The sequence below is a fragment of the Hippoglossus stenolepis genome, chromosome 16, assembly GCF_022539355.2.
Source record: "Hippoglossus stenolepis isolate QCI-W04-F060 chromosome 16, HSTE1.2, whole genome shotgun sequence".
Taxonomy (NCBI): domain Eukaryota; kingdom Metazoa; phylum Chordata; class Actinopteri; order Pleuronectiformes; family Pleuronectidae; genus Hippoglossus; species Hippoglossus stenolepis.
In genome coordinates, this window is record NC_061498.1 from 18,616,373 (window position 1) to 18,629,084 (window position 12,712).

Sequence of the window (12,712 nt, forward strand, 5' to 3'; positions counted from 1 at the left end):
CCCCTGCTCGCATTCTTCTTCCTCCTCACTTTTCCTCTCCTCAGATGGAGAGTCGAAATATCACTGCTTTTTCTCACAGCACTTTGTTAGTGGAGCACGCCTCTGTGTTTTTCTAAAATCATCTATCAAGGTGAGATCTGTGGGAAAGAGCAGCGCCTCGGGCTTCCTCTCCATGTGCTTATGAGGTTTTATTAGGTCCCACAGGACCACTGCTTTGGTGTGTGTTAAAAACAAATGGAACTTACAAATTACAGATTACAGCCTCCGCAGGCCCGTGCGTGTGTCGGGCGCCCGCGACTGTGTGTTGCCGTGTGTTTGTGCAGAGACAGATGCAGGCGTGGCCAGTTGATGAAGGAACATGTTTGTGTGTGTATGTTAGAGATCGGTGGTGCAAGCAGCCCTACATGAATGTGTTTATGTCTGCCGCCGCTGCAGCTGCTGGGCTGAGTGCTGCATTAGTGATGATGGTGCTGCAGGGGTCCGGGAGGCGGGATCAGCATTAGGTGTCAGGTTGATGATTTCCATCCTTAACTTATCACTTCATCCGAATAAAAATAAAATTGCATATTTCTTCACTTTCGCTCTATTTTGCCTGGAAACCTGTCTCCTATAAAATGTTATGTTTATTTACAACATAACTGCCACAGCAAATGTTTTGAAGGATTCAGTATGTTGCCTGGATTAACCCACATAACAAGGACACATTTTTAAATCTGCTTCTGGCAACTCAGGCATAGTTATATCAGGTGCATGAAGCATCCACCTCGACCACCGACCATGTGAATCTGATGCAGTAAAATCTCACTCTGGACAGCAAAACTGCTGAGCATAAGCAATTAAAGAAAAAAAAAAGAAGGCAGAAACATGAAGTGCTATATAAACCTTTAAGATACTTTAAGAAACTAAGAAGATGAATTTCATCCGTGGAGCATCAGTGTGAACGGTCTTCAGCGTGTTTATCCGAAGATATAGTTCATGTATGTGTATGGTCGATCGTCCAGAGTAGCGAGGACCATGTTTCTGCATATTTCTGATTTCCATAATTGAAATTCTATTCATCATTGTACTGGGGGTAGGCAAATCAAATGAAAACTATCAGCGGGGTTAGACACTACAAGAGGTAAGTGAGAAAATGAGTTTTTTTTTTTCTAATTTGGGTGAAGCGACCCTTTAAACTGTAACAAACTGTCACGCCTCAACAGGAATGAGGATTTTCTATTGCCCACTCCTCCTATTCATCCCCTTCCTTCTAATTTAATGACCTAGAATTGTACCTCCAACATTGTTATCATTCAGCAATAGCGAGTAATGAATAGCAATTAACGTTTTCAAAGGAGGGAGTAAAGCTTGAGAGACGTCGCTTTTCACCCAAAAATGTTGAAACAGCGCAGTCGGGGGAGATACTGTCATGTAGAGAAAGGGCCTAATTTATCCGTCCAGCTGTTTTTGGTAAATAACTTTTTTTTCTCCTTCCCGTCACACTGACTGCTATCAGCACAAACACAAGTAATCGTTCTAATATCCAACACGTTCTGGCTTCCTCAATGAACTGTAATAAACTGTAATAAATTACTCCGCGCATTTTGTCCAATGATTGCTCTTTCTGGTGCCGGGCGAAGGAAGTGCTAATTAACTGGATATGAATGAAATTCTAGGGCAGCGTGGTATCAACGGCAGGGAGACAAATACGATTTAGTTCTGTCGCGAGCGAGTGGAAAATTGCTGTGTAAATTGGAGGTTGTTGCTGCAGAGCGTTTTTCTGTGTGCTTACATTTCATGGGTGAGAATCCAATCTCACAGGGCAGCATGTGCGGACTGCCCTCTCTGATACACTCCACCGTCCTCCACCTACTCTATGATAGCACTCTAAAAGCTCCCCCGAATCTCTTCACACACACTCCTATACACTCCCACTGACACGGAGAAACACAAACACATATTTCAAAAGGTAAAGGCTATTGTCGAGCCGAGGAGCCGCACCAGCTGCGGTGAGGATGTAAGCACCATATGCCTGGCAATTGGACTCATCTTCCAATTCACTCAAATTCCCCCGACACTTGATTTCCACACAACGTAAACAAAGCAAATTCTGACTGTCACACTTGTGCCCTTCTTTGCTCTATTTTTGCATATTTCCTGGTTGCCCAGCGTGTAGTGGGCACTCGAGTCAGGAAAAGACCACAGCCTGCACCTTTTTGCCTTTTCTCGCATTTCCATCTGTAGCTGCAGTGGCCGTTTTTTTATCTATGGGTTTGGGCAGTTTTGGAGAGAATTACGGTGACAGAGCCATGGAAATGATAGGCCGGCGCTGAGATATCTCTGCCTCATAAATTCTACATTGCTCAAGATAATTTACGAGGGAGGTTTGTGTGCGCAAGACAGACAGTGTTTCATGGTATCCATCCACTCCACAGCCTCCATTCACTTCAGCCCCGCAAGTGCGGCCGATTTATCGAAACTGAACTCATTTTCATGTTCGCTCTGTTCATTCCCAGAGCATCACTTTGAATGATTATTTGAATTTTTTTTTCTACCTTTTTATTTTTTTTTTTCTCCGAATATGCCGGAGTATTATTTGTTCTGTCAGGATTATTACAGATAAAAGAGCAAACTAATAGATCTTGCACGCCCTGTCTACAACTTTACGACTGAGAGGCCGTCGCGATGAGGTATTCCGCCATCAGCAAAGGTCATCAGCTCCCTTCTTTGTGCTGTACGAGCATGAGGCCGGGCCAAAAAAGCAAGATGGCCCGGACATCAGTAACCATTCTTCATGCATGTTATTGTTTGAGGGAGATTCGCGCTCTCTGTATGCACTAAACTAGGAAGCCTTTTTTTTCTTAATCCCACGTAGAAATCATGAAAGCATCTTTGGCTCAGTTGCTAAGGTCCGTTTTTTTCCCATGGTTTAGTCTTTGGATGTCTCTCTTAGAAAGTTTCAGAGGCATTGATATTGGTCCCAAGAGGAGAATTGGATTTCCTTAGCTTATTTTTTCTTATTTAGTTTGCAATGTTTGCATTCGTTTGTCTTTGCTGTGCTTTTATTTATTTATATTTTTAGTTTGGTTTTTGAAAAGGTCTGAATTCGCTCTCATATGTTACAGGCTGATTCAATGAGAGTTTGACTGCAGCCCTAGGGCAATAGAAGTTTACAACTCAGTTAGTACTGGGCTCTGTGTCTCCATCCAGTTACATTTGGGGTTTTTTATTTTGGTTGCAGCAGTGTTTCTAGCCTCTACTCCCTGCAAAAGCTTTTTCAATAACGCCCTTCGCACTCTCTTCCGCCATGACGATTTACAAAATGGATGTCTTTGCAGGGAGAAACCCTTCAGGGAACAAACGCAGAGTCCGGTGGGTGCAGTGCAGTTTGTACCGCACCGGCCCTGAAGAATCACTCACTTGATCTCCATGTAAGACGGTCACTCATGGGGGTGGAAGTTGCACGTCAAGCCGCGTGTTTGTGTTTGAAGAATACTCTATAGGGTTTCCTATCAGTGCCAGTATTCCCAACACGACTCTTGATGTCAGCGCACCTGCTTATTGCCATGGCATACCTGTGTAGTTTTAACTAGACAGGATGCACAATGGAAGCAGACAAGGCTCTTTCACAGGGGAGTTAATCTAATCTACTCCCACTCAACTTGGACATTCGCTGTCACTGACACGCCGGCGTCGTCTCCAATAAAACAGGTGAAGGCAGAGCACGTCGACTGCGGCTCTCCAGGTAACTGGGGCTGGCACTCTGCTGGGCTTTCATGTTAACCCTCCCCGGGTTCCTTCCAATCATTATACATGAGCATTCATTCTCAATTTGGGCCCCTCTTCCAGTTATTTTTGCTGTCTTCTCATGTGAGTGAACCAACCGTGATGCCACTGACAGAACAGCTTTCCAAAAATACGTATAAACCCGTGGTTGCGTTGTAGTTTTGTTGGGTGTTTTGGGATTCAGGAATGCACCACGAGCCAGGCGTTAACGCACCTTCCCCCTTCGCCTCTCCTCTCGCTGTGTCTGCATGTGTAGGTGTGTATGTGTGTACGTGTGCACACAGGTGACGAGTCAGTGATTCAAGTGCTCAGCAGCAGGTTATTTCCTCTGAACTAGGGCTCTTATTTAATGGTAATTGTAGCAATTAGCATGTGAATGAGGTAAGAATTGGATAATAGAACTAAGATAAATATTGATGTTAATTCACACTGGAGGAGTTGTGTGTGTGTGTGTGTGTGTGTGTGTGTGTGTGTGTGTGTGTGTGTGTTATGGGTAAGGGGGGGTGTTACAAGTTCCTGTAAATTTGTCCTGAACTCTCATTTGCATTCATTAACACCGGAGCAATTACGACCTAAAAAGAAAAGACATCAATGCCACTGACGTAAAAAATTAATCAATTTTACTCTTCGGAGGCGACTGTCATATCAGGAGAAAATGGGTCCAGGCCTAGAGGTGTTTTCAACTTTTTCCTCCCTTAGCCTTATTTACTTTGGTGTCTAAACCAGTAACCAGCTGCTGGGAAGGTTAAATGACATCCATCAACTGTCAGACACCTGACCCGGGGATGAGGCTTTTCATTTTGACTTTGTAATAACTGCAGCTTCGCTCACAAAATGAGACGGATGACCTTGCGTGGTCTGTTTCGTAGGCTCCCCTAAGCTTTTTCATTGCAGGTATATACCAGGTGATGGGACTGTGTCATTTTCTCCTCCGAGACGTGGTAGTAGTTCTCTTTTTGGAGTGGTAAAGAAGGAAGATGATGGGTTATGTCGAGAGATATGGCAGCCATATTCTGACAACTGGTGGCTCAACTAGGGGTAGTGACCCACGATAGTTGATGCTAGGAGGAGGTAACCGGGGCCTTGGAGGGCTGCTGCGACCGAGCAGTTGGGGTGGAAGTAAAAAACGCACTCCCGGAAGGCGGCTGCCATCTGGACATCGGCCCATGTCTGCAAATCAGCAATGTGCAGCGAACGGGGCATCTCTGCTCCCCCTCGCACACGTTCGTACGAAACATTATGTCCGCATGCCCACTCGTAAAAAATACGCCAACATTCACATCAGCCACCGCTGTCCTCTTACACCTCCCCTTCTTCCCCCTGTCTGCTGTTTTTGAAAGAAAAATGTGAGAGAGGAAAAAAGCGAGGGAAAGAGTGCAGTGCCAGGGGCGGGCGGTGGAGAAAACCTCATTTCTTCCGGCGTGCTGCAGTGAGTGGGTTATTGAGGTGGCTGTAATTTGATAAGGAGAGGAAACTCAATGGACTGTGAGCAAGTCAGCAGTTTGAGGCCAGTCACATTTCTGATGTGATGTGGAGGTGGCGGTGGTGATAGTGGAAGGAGGGTTGGAGGGGGGAGAGCTAGAGAGGAAGCGAATGAGACGGCGAGAGGCAGGGAGAGAGAGAGAGAGAGAGAGAGAGAGAGAGAGGGAGGCTGAAAAAGGAAAGAAGGAACAGAGGAGAGCGGGGTTGCCTGACATCGGCGGCCTCTCCTCCATGGGAACAGAGAGGAAGGAGGAGCAGCACTTATCCTCCTCAGGTCCGATTGTCTCTCGGACAGAGCCAGAGGCACATTCCCAGGCAGATGGCCCATATACATCGGTCTGATCACTTCTAATCTGGAGATCTCCCCATAGAGCCCCGCAAACCCTTCCCCCTGCTATTTCAAACGATCACGCCTTTATCCCTACCTTTCTCTCCGTGCTCTGAATTTCCACTCTCCCCGCAAAGTCACTTTTTGTTGTTGTGGCTGTTTCTTGCTCGCTAGATAAGAGACACAAGTGTGATCAGCGAACCTTTGAAGTTCCCATAAATAATCGGGTAGCGTGGCCCACTCCGGAGCCCTCAGCTTCCAGTTCAGATCAAAGATTAGCCTCACGTCGGCCCCAGCCCTGGAATAAAGCACTTTATTGGATTCCAAAAGCTGGGCAAGCGGGCCCCTCTCTCTCTCACCACGGGTCCCTCGTCAGACACAAGGCCCGAAGACTTTCACACGCAGCCTATCGAGCTGTTTGTACTCCCAGGATCCACAAGAAAGAGAAAACAAGAAAGCCTGAACAATGCTGACTTTTTAATCAACACCACGTTCAGAGGCAATCAGCAAGCAAGGCCTGATGTCGGAGAAATCTCTTTGTGAAAAAAAAAAATGGGACGGGGGATTTTTGAAGTTACTGTTAAACAGGCTGTAAAATGCTCCTTCAGACCTGCAGGGCATTTGGATCTGGCGAGCCCATGCAGGCAGTCAGGGCTGTTCACACATGAGCAGGCTCTCTCATCTGGCTGAGGGCGAAGACAATCTGGGGCCCGGTGTTTGAGAATGGCAGCCCACCATTCAAAAGGTCGGCACTGAGCTTCTCTGGCTCGTGGTCACACATCTATCCGGGTGCGTTGCTAGACTACACTTCAGGTTAGAAAAACTGGCCCGAGCTGATTCTCCCGTTGCCTGACTAAAGTGAACGCCGCCAGGGTTTGGCTATCTGAAGAACCAAAGGGTAGGCTGGTCTGTTGTTAGCTGGTTAAAGACAGGGCTCACTGAGCCTTTTGTGAGGGATGAGAAATGATGTACCTCTTCATGCTAGATTGCTCTGAGTAAGAAACGGCTGATGAGGGTGGGGGGTGGGTGGGTTGCATCTCCTCCAAAACCCTCAGAAAAGCAGAATTATCTCCCTTTATGCACCTCCCACTCGCCACCTTTCTATAAGGCTCCTGTACCACTCAACACCAAGAGTTACTGTCAAGACTTTACAGGTCTACAGGAGCATCAACAACACTGTGTAAAACATTAACAGGCCTGTTTAATATCCCCATCCTCCACTGCTGCAGCTCTTCTAACATTGCACATTTTTTAACAATAGGTAATACTCAAATCTCTCTTCCAGAGCCTAAATCCCCATAAAAACACATCTCATCGTGGCAGCTGTATTCTCTGGGGATTTGATGTTCGTGTCATGAAAAGCCATACTGTGCAAGCACACTGAAGCACCCACGCACAGATTAGGCTGGTCATACCAGCTCTCTCTCAATTTTTTACATTTCCTTCTTTATTTGCTCCTTTTGAATTATACTTGGTAAACAGCTGAGGATTGTACTGAGGGAAAGGATTTCATGAGCAGCAGAAAATGTAATGATAATAGTAATAATAAGTGAAAAGGAAAAAACAGCACCGCTGCAGGATGAAAATTGTTTCAACCGTTTCAAAGGTGTGCAGTAGAGAGGGAGGCTGACCGAGCCAAAGACGAGATGAAAAATAAGTCTGTCAGCAGACACTTTCTCCCTACATCACCCCATTGCACTCCTAATTGATAAATGATGTCCACTCATTTCATCAAGGTCAGCGTACAATTAAAACGTTCGTGATTTATCAGCCAATGAACAGAATCCAAAATCAGCAGGGATCGCAGGCAGCAAACCTTGATGTTTGACGACTTGAACACGCACACACTGTGGAGAGGAGTGTGACCTGAGCAGCTCACTGGGGGTATCAAATAACTCTCGGCCCGGACTGACGCTCTGGCTCCTGCTGCTCCCAAGTGTGTGAACAGTGGAGGTGATGACTTATCAGACATACAGGATACATCTCTCTATCCCATCTCAGACAGCGAGCCCGTATTTCAGTGTGCGCTGATATTTGTGGTTCTGAAACATCCTGCTGTTTGTTTTTCACACACGATCTTACATCTTTAAATGCTGCAAAATGAAAGTTGGTAACCAATCTTTGGTTTCTTGCTTCGTAAGCTTTACATATTTGCTTTCTCTGGCTCAAATGCGTTTGATACATATTGGTAAAAATATCTCTATACTATAATAATAATGAGTTTGAGTTTATTAGCCACGCATTCTGCTCTATTGACACATCTTTTCCCCTTATTTTTAAACACAGGCTCGATAACTACAACATCATAATCTAAAAAAATTAAATGGGATTTTATGCTTTATGATAGCCCATGAGATAAAGCGGTACCATATCCAGTGTGACATTAAATTAAATATACAGGCAGCTGTGAATTGGAATATCATGCCATGCCAGGACAGTACATTCATGCTACAGCCTCCTGTGCTTTTTGGTGGATTTCCATTTTCAGAATCTGCATTACCTTTGCATATGAATTAAAAAAAGGTCATTACAAAGTCTCCTTTTTGATGTCTGAGTGATAAATAATATATATAAGCTTTTGCAAGATATGCTCTTTCAAGTCCTATCTGCGGATCTTTTCTTAATATATGCGCTACATTACTGTGCATGCACACCCTTTGGTGCACATCCCCCCATGCATACTCTAGATGTATGTTAATGACTTTAATGGGCTGTTCTGTTTCCATTTAATCAGAATCTAAGTTCTGGGATACAGCTGTGTGCTCAGTGGTGTCGAGGCATCGTGTTCAGGCCCAGTGGAACGCCGCTGCTGCCCGCTTCAAACTTGTGCTCCAAGCTTCCCTGAGACTGGCCGAGACGCCCGCTTGATTGCACTCTGCGAGGATGTGTGCGTGTGTGTGTGTAGAGGGGGAGGTGTCACGGGAGGTTTAATGTTCTTAAGAGAGAAATTTCAGTGTGAGAGAATGATATATGAGAACCATGTTTGATGTGTGGGGACTGCAGTCTTTACAGTTTTACCTCAGATGCTTTTGGCTCCTCACTGGCTCAGTAAGAACTTGATAATGGCGCTCGCCGAGCCTTTCCAACTTCCTCTCCTCCACCTATGCTATAACTTTATGTGCTGGAAAAGAACAAAAGAGACAAACAAGAATGTTTTGGCCGATTTCCTCATCAATTGTAATGAGCCGTCTCACATTTCAGCGTTTACTTCTGTTCGTCTTTCTTTTCCTCTCCCTGCCTCCTCTCTATCCTCCCTGTGGTGTTTCTTTGGCATTCCCTCCCCTCTCCGGAGCAGCCCATCTAACTGAACCTGATACTGAGATTTGTGCTGCTAATTCCCTGCACTCACACGACTCAGTGTGGTGTCATAATTGGCACGCCATTGATTTATGTCTCCTCTTACAGCGCCCTGAATGGCTGATGAGTCGAGCTTCCTGTCATAATAGGCCTTGTCCAGGCCTCTTGCCGCTCGGCTGCTCACCGCACTTCTTCCTGTCCTCCGCTATTTGTTGTGGCTGAAACGCAGCTGAAACTATGTTAATTTGCTTTTTTACACGGGGACAACATGGCACAAGTGCTCCTCTTTTACCTTGCAGCTAATTACATTTTGTACATTTCCAGTCATCAGTGGGATTTGAAACCACACATAGTCACATTGTTAATACTGATCACATTGCAGTGTTTTAATAATGCAATGCAAGACCACGCTAGAGGTTAATGGTTTGAGCGTGTTGTTCCGTTCATTTTAAAGCGAGACACAATCTTTATCGAGCTGACCAATGTTAGGACCAGAGACATCTTTTGAAGTGTGCTCCATTTCTCATATAGGCTACCAGCAGGGGTCTGTGGTGCCTGCTGGGAGCCAGGCTCTCCCTGGGGGCTGCTGTAATCTCATTGTCCCACAGTAGGGTATGAAGGGGGTGGAGATGACGGCTGCAGCCCTGGGGAGTCCCAGGCTCCGCTGAGAGCACTTGCTCCATCTTCCCACCTTGCACTGCGCTCCCAAAATGCTAAAAGTAAGCAGTAAAGGTGCTCTGGTCATCACTGCTGCTCCCGCGAACGCTTCACCCTCTTTGATTAGTTTGTTAGATGTGATGAGGAAGGGCTTGTGCTTGATTAGATGAAGGTGTGCATACGTCCTCAACTTTATTTATATAGCACCTCTCATACACACACGCAGAACGAAGTGCTTCACATGGCAAAAAAAAAAAAAAAGTCATACATATCCATAACATATCCGTAACATATCCTTGTGGTCTGTTCGTCACTTGCCCATGTGATCTTTTTCTAACAAACGCTGCATGCGCGTCAGCAAGCTAAACAATCCATATAAAGCCTTTGTGAACTGGCAGATTCATGAAAAATGTATCGGAAGCTGTAAGCCATGTTGATGGTAAGAATAACACAATCGTATACATTCAGCCTTAATATTATTTAGTTTCTTTCTTCCTGCTTGTAATTCATTAAAGTTTCAGTTGGCTGGCTTTGAGCAATCAGATACCATCACAGAGGCAGTAGATGCACTGAGATCAGACTGAGGAAGACAGGGCAGAGCGAGCGATGGAGCCGAGCCGAGGGTCGGCTGGGTTAGAGGTGGAGAGCTGGAGAGCGAGCAAAGCAAGTCAGTGGAGGGCCTCAGCCCCGGGCGCGGCCCTGCCTCTTCAAACGCCCTGCATTCAAGGAGCTGCCGATCGGACAGGCAGGACTCAGCCCAGACGAGCTGTCAGGCAGGAGTGGGAGCATCCACGGGAGGCTGTGTGAGAGCAGCAGCACGTGGCGAGGAAGGGAAGAAAACAGTGAGGAAAGAGAGGAGGGAAGGAAGGAGTGGCAGGGAGGCCGGCAGAAAAAAAAACCCAGACCGTGTGTTTCTAAAGCCCAGCTCATACATTGCTAATGCCTGGAGTAATATGGGTCTCATTCATAATGGATAAACCCTTGGCCCCTGCTTGCAAAGTATATCATGCGCACTGTAAAGAGGTTAAAGATTGGGTTGTGTTTGCCGGGAATGTGGTGACCACTTCTGGCCCGAGCATTAGCGTATGCTATTGTTATGAATGTGGGATGCAGGGAGGGGCAACTGCATTACAGGCCCGGAGGCCTGGGTGTCCTGGTATGCAGTCAGAGGTAACTCAGCTGAAGATATCTCAACTCGCCCGCTGCACTTTCAGCATTTAGTCTGGCATGTCTGTTTCTAGCTGTGGTGTTTTGTATTTTTATGTCACTTAATGGCTGCCATAACATTTGGTAAATGAGCCAGAAGGGTGTAAAAAGAAAAAAATGAGAGTGTCGGCTTTTTATTTCATAATACCCTGATGACAGTATCACAGGGTTTGAATTGTGTTGTGCAGCAGACAGTGGGGCTGTGTGGCTGTCTGCAGCACATGCCACAGATCAGTCAGCACTACTGGGTGGTGCTCTGCAGCCCACCATCTGCTACTTCACCAAAGACGACCAGTCCCAGAGGTGGCTTTTAACTTCATCTTAATTGACAGTTGAGAACACAGGCAATTAAAAATACAGTAGATACAATTTAGGAAAAGTTTAACAGGAGCATCACTGGAGCTAGCTCTCAGCATCCCCAGCACTGAGCTGTCGTTGATAGCTGGGCCGAACACGGTGCAGTGCAGAGGCGGTGAACTGCTTTTGAAGATAGAGCATCGGTAAAACCCCCTTTTTTTTCTGTTCCTCTTTTTTTTCTCTTTTGCCTAGGTGACTGTGCACATAAATCAGCACTCCTGTTTGGCCCCATTACTGAGCACTTCCTCTGCCACCATCCGGCCTCCTCCTCCTCTGCTCCACTGCCTAAACAATGCATGAACCTCTCAAAGGGCAAAATGCTGTACCACTTAGCAAATGAATATTTTATAGTGTGTAAAACTATGTACAGCTTGCCTTTTGACTGGCCCCCTTTTCGCTCCTTCGCCCCCTCCTTCTGCTGAGGGCCCTCGGATGCGTTGATACTGATTGGCTCTCCTGCAGGGTCAAAGATCGTCCCAAGTCTTCCGCCACATAACATCTGGCGTTCTTTAAGTAGCATTTCAATTGGTTCTTTTGATAAGGCGAAGTGCTTTGGCGCAGTGAATGTGCTGTAATTTCATTTCATGTAATCGCATCAGGCCCTTGAAGCCCCTTGTCAGATTACATACAGTACAGTGGAGTCCAAATGGGGGGCAAGACTGTAAAGACTCCAATAAAAGCTGAGAGAACTTAAGAGAATAATGTATCACAGAATTGTGGTTGTGGCTTCATTTACGCCCACAAGCCCGCCTGCCTATGTTCTGTGGTTCCATAATTCTGAAGCAATCATCCAGAAGCCTCCTTAATGCTCTGCATTTCAGTCAGGGATCGCTGAGCATTCTCCTTAGGTCAGTGGTCTTTGGGTTAATGATCTGATTATGGCGCCACTGCTTTCAGTATCACATGTCTGGATTGAGACACAACATGATCTCTCGTCCTTTTCACACCTACGTTTTTGTTGCTTTCTTCCACTGAGTCCGCACTCCTCCACACCTGCCTCACAATCCCTCTTTTTGCTGGTGTAACGTGGTTGTGTGTGTGTGTGTGTGCGCGTGTGGAATTCACTAAAAAACTTTCTGCCTCTCTGCAACTTACCCACATACCTCACCTCTTTGGCCTCCATTTCCGCCTCTCCATCCCAGCTCTCCAATTCCCCCCTTTCTGTTTTTTTCTTTCTACCCATCTCTTTCTTTCAATTTCTCTCTCCCTCTCTCTCTCTGCTGATCGATATTTGGGGCTGAATTGGCTGAAAGGGGAAAAGAGGCCTGTAAAATTGAGGAGACAGGCTGTTGGAGGGCAGCCAGCCTATCTCCCTGGCTTGTTTATGCTTCAGGAATGATTCCCAATACCAGATAACCTGCAGAAACGTCAGCATGTGTCTGTCTTGAGGGATGGCCATGGATCCGCCAATTTCTAATTATCGGCCAGCCGACCACTTATCCAAACAGTATTTATTGTTATTAAAAATGTTAATTGCATTCCAAATTCACGTTCGGTTTATATAATACGAATAAAACAAAAGGTTTTAGTATCAGGTTGTACGCCAAAGTAAGACGGAGGAGGCTGCTCGGCTCAGTTGCTGGAATGCTCCGTCCAGCCTTTGCACTGTGGCGCTCTATA

General features: G+C 46.1%; 1 protein-coding gene across 7 annotated transcripts in view; it reads left to right on the top strand.

Annotated features, from left to right (window-relative positions):
* Nucleotides 1–12,712, top strand: part of LOC118123902 (RNA binding protein fox-1 homolog 3) — a 255,107-nt gene that overhangs the window by 172,722 nt on the left and 69,673 nt on the right. The window lies entirely within an intron of this gene.